Source organism: Oratosquilla oratoria, chromosome 35 (genome assembly GCF_046742065.1).
Source record: "Oratosquilla oratoria isolate Oo_2021 chromosome 35, ASM4674206v1, whole genome shotgun sequence".
Lineage (NCBI taxonomy): Eukaryota > Metazoa > Arthropoda > Malacostraca > Stomatopoda > Squillidae > Oratosquilla > Oratosquilla oratoria.
This window is the reverse complement of record NC_134811.1, coordinates 20,322,592-20,327,591: the sequence shown is the minus strand read 5'-3', so window position 1 is coordinate 20,327,591 and position 5,000 is coordinate 20,322,592.

Genomic DNA, 5,000 nt, shown 5'->3' with positions numbered 1-5,000 from the left:
ACTTGTCTACTTATTTGCTTATCTTTATGGCCACTCTGACAAACAATATCTTGTGTCGGAACTCTCCTGGGCTAGTGTGACGTCATCCAAGCCCACCGCAGAGGAGCCCTTGGGAAATATCATTCGGAGCGTAGAGGTCAATTCTCTGAAATGCGGACTTGCACCAAGTCCCAAATGAATAACGCGTTGCAATACAACACCACAAGAGCGATTCAGGAAATGAGCTGAAGGCTCTCCATGTGAAACAAATACTCACAGGATCTAGCACACACACACACACACGAGTACACAAAGTCACAGTGTATGTATAATAGACCTACATAGTCTGGAACGCAAATAGGTATAAATACACACACGCATACTGATATTTCCATAGGCACAAGCATCCATACACTCAGGTGTTATGTAAACTGTGTGTATGTTTTTTATGTATTTGTGCATGTACGTATGTGAATGCATTTATGTGTATATGCATGTGCGTATTTATTTATGTACTCGTAAAGAGCTGGAGGCCAGGAATCATAATTGGATAGAATGCAAACACTGGACTCGTCGTTAGAAGTATGTGTATATGTATGTATATATTGATGCAAGCACGTGTGCAGGCATGAGTGCAGGCACGCGTACAGCATACATATACAGCATCTACATACATACATACATGTAAACATACTTGCATATATATGTATATATGTATATATGTATATATATATATACACTATATGTATATACATGTATGTATGTATACATGCATATATGTGTATTAATATATTTGTGTATACGGTAGGTGTACTTGCGCTTGGTTACTGTGCGTGCGAGCGTGTTGGTATGTGTATGTGTCTTTATGTGTATATATATATATATATATATATATGTGTGTGTGTGTGTGTGTGTGTGTGTGTGTGTGTGTGTGTGTGTGTGTGTGTGTGTGTGTGTGTGTGTGTGTGTGTGTGTGTGTGTGTGTGTGTGTGTGTGTGTGTGTGTGTGTGTGTGTGTGTGTGTGTGTCCGTGTGTTTATATATCTTTGTGTTCCTGGTGTATTGATTAAGGATACCACTGCAACGTTAAGGTATCGACTTTAGGCTGCGCTCATGACTGGAAAGGTTACATTAATACTTCAATTCACCGGTTTCCCTTGTGAACAAGAATATATGTATGTGGTGTGTGTACCGTCACAGCATTGCCCATATATGAGCCCTCATCCTTATGGAGAAAACTTTCGATGATGAGACAAGCACGTGATCTAAGGCAGTGTTGGATCAGATTATGTGTATCTAAGTTCGCGTGGTACTTAAATTTGCGTGATGTGAGGTCATGGTCTCTCCAAGACAGATGGCACAGATAGTCTTACCGTACACAGCGCGCGTCCCACAAAGAAAAATATATTCTTCTTTCTTTCGCAATAAGTAAAATGGATGGTCATAGTTAAAAAAAAAAAAAAAAAAAAAAAAAAAATTACTTGATGTTGTGTCCATTTATTAAATTATATATATCTTTTTGTGTCTTATGACGTTGCAGACCAAAAGGTCACTTAATAGATTTCTTTGCAATTATAACTTATTGTGTGTGTGTGTGTGTGTGTGTGTGTGTGTGTGTGTGTGTGTGTGTGTGTGTGTGTGTGTGTGTGTGTGTGTGTGTGTGTGTGTGTGTGTGTGTGTGTGTGTGTGTGTGTGTGCGTGTGCGTACGAGTATGTATTCTGTACCATTTAAAAGCTCGTGAGGTGCATCATTAACATGTGTATTTATCGAAACCAACCGTTTTATATAATAAAATTAGAAATATCATTCAAAATTTTCAGTACATCCAAACATCATACCATACCTTCAGATCACGAGCCATATATGTCACAGTAAAAAAATAAAATAAATAAAAAAGGAAAGAAGGTAAGAAAATATGTTTTTACCTAACCCCCTTTCTTACCTGATGATACTTTCCCTTTTTATATCACCGCCGCCAAATTATTTCTATTCATTTCTTTGGCCTCACCCTCTCTCTGTGGCCAACGGGGTTAACTTTGTATTGAAGAGCTTGGTTTAAGTTCACGCAAATGTAGACTCTGTGTCAATCCAATTTCCCTTTTCTCTTTAAGGGCGAGCGATAGGGTCGACTCATTTCGATCAGCTCCTCTTCATCTCTTCCATTTCCTCTTCTTCTCCTTGCTCCCCTTCCTCTTCTTCTTTTTCTACCTCTTCCTCTTCTTTTCCCTGCCTCTCCTCTTCTTCTTTTTCTACCTCTTCCTCTTCTTTTCCCTGCCACTCCTCCTCCTCCTTCTCCTCATCTATTTTTTGCCCTTCGTATTCCTCTCTCTCTCTCTCTCTCTCTCTCTCTCTCTCTCTCTCTCTCTCTCTCTCTCTCTCTCTCTCTCTCTCTCTCTCTCTCTCTCTCTCTCTCTCTCTCTCTCTCTCTCCCTATCTCTCTCCCAGTCCCTCTCTTTTCCATTTCCTTCCTCTTTCTACTTTTCGTTTTCTTCACCTTCCTTTTCTTCTTCTTCTCTTTTTTCTCCTCGGCCTACTCTTTCACCTTCAAGAAAGTTCGAGAAAATCACGTCCGCTTCCTTTTCCTCTTCCTGTTCCCTTTATGCTCGTTTTCCTTTTCTTCTTCTCTTTTCTTATATTTCTTCCCCTTAATATTTCTCTTTTTCTTACCTCTATTCCCCATTTCTTCTTCGTTTTTATTATCTTCTTCCGTATCCTATCTTCAATTTCTCTTTTTCAAAAAATCCTTTGCATATCCTCTCATAGGTTTTATCTTAATATGATTACTCTATATTCCAATTCTAGTAATTTCTTTCATTTGTACATATGTATATATATATATATATATATATATATATATGTATATATATATATATAAATACATATATATATATATATATATACATATATATATATATATATGTACATACATATATATATATATATATATATATGTATATATTTATATATATAGATATATATATATATATATATATATATATATATATATATATATATATATATATATATACATGTATTACGTAAAACAATATTTTAGCTTGACGTACAGAACTGTAAATATCATCCATCTTGGCCTTATGTGTTAGGTCAGTCACAAAACAGGGTAACTTGTAACTAGCTAGAATTGTTTAAAAGCCTTCTATTCTCACTCTTACCTTCCATTACTTCACATATTCCCACCCCTATCCTCACTCCCAACCCTATCCCCACTCTCTACTCTCACTCTTGCACTCCAACGTTTCACGCATTCCCACCCCTATCCTCACTCCCTACTCCAACTGTTACCTTCCATCGTTTCATACATTCCCATCCCTATCCTCACTCCCTACTCTCACTCCTATACTCCACCATTTCACACATTCCCATCCCTATCCTCACTCCCTAATCTCACTCTTACTCTCCATCGTTTCAGACATTCCCATCCCTATCCTCACTCCCAATCTCACTCTTACACTCCACCATTTCACACATTCCCATCCCTATCCTCACTCCCTATTCTCACTTTTACTCTCCACCATTTCACAAATTCCACCCCTATCCTCACTCCCTACTCTCACTCTTACTCTCCATCGTTTCAGACATCATTTCTTCCCAATTCCTATTCCCGATGTCATCCCATCCGGGGGAACTGGGCCCGGAATGTGGCTCTCCGGATCGTACGTCATCGCAGCCCGTCCGGAACAGTTGGTTCTACGAAGTGTGTAAAGGGTCCTTTACGTGCTACTGGGCCGGTTAACGAAGAGGCAGGCATCGTGGTTCCGTTTTACTTCGTCGTCGTCGTCGTCCTGTGTGTTTCCTCGTCTTTACCCTCATCTACTTGTCTTCGCCTTTGTCGTTCTTGACTTTGTCTTCATCTTTTTTGTCTCTCTCTCTCTTTGTCTGTCATATCGTCGGCTTCATTTTCTTGTCCTCTTTATCGTCTTTCTTGTCTTTATCATCGTATTTCTTGTCTTCGTTATTAGTGTTTTTTCAGCGTCTTACTGTCGTCTTTGCATCATCGTTTCCGTTTTCTTTTTCCTTTAAGTCGATTTCTTGAGCACGGTGACTCCCTTTATAGGTTCTTATTTTGTTGTATTGTTTCATTCCGTTTCATTGTATTTCATTTCTTTTACTTCATCTTTATTTGTTTGATCTCGTTTTAATTAACTTCATTTTATCTTAATCTGCTCATTTTATGCACAATTTTATATTATTTTCTTTAGTTTCGTTTTCTATGTTCTGTTATATTTGATTTGGTTTTATTTAATTTTATTTTATTTAATTCTAATTTAACTGATCTTATTCTATATTACTTATCATTTCATTCGCATATTTTATTCACCCAAATGTGCGGAGTTTGGGAGACAGGGTGGGGGCTATGAGACCTAATATTGGTTACACGTTCTTCTGAACTCAATGATAACGATTGGTTCAAGACATAAGCAAAACTTACAAAATCACTTTTCAATACTAAAGGAGTGAATGTCACAGGTAACTCTCAATCCGGATTCTCTTAAAACCGATTATCTTCATTACATAGAAAAAAATGCCCATTAAAAAAAAAAAAAAATGAAGGGTGTGGATTTTTTTTATAATAGAAGAAACTTCTGTTATTCAGAAATCTTCTTTATATCAGAATTCTTCATTCTGAGTAATGAAAAATAATGTTTGGCTTAAGGTTTTTGCTGACCTCTTACTCCTGATTCTATATGGCATGATGACATTCTTTATACATACTTACTCTGTTTAAAATCAAACAAATTTATTGAAGTGATGGAACACTACGGTAGAAATGTGGATCAATAAGGAGCCTGCTGGAAGGGTGACATCTTCTACAGTAAGAGTCTTCAAGTTGTTTCGTCACATATCCAGTACGTACGTATTGCAGTTTATGAACCTCCGAGAGATCACTTTGATCCTGATTTAAATCGCTATCCATCCACCAAATCCCATTACTTTTCGCTTAGTGGACCAATTGTGGGATTTTGAGAACCACTATTCTATATACTTTATTCTGGCTTAGA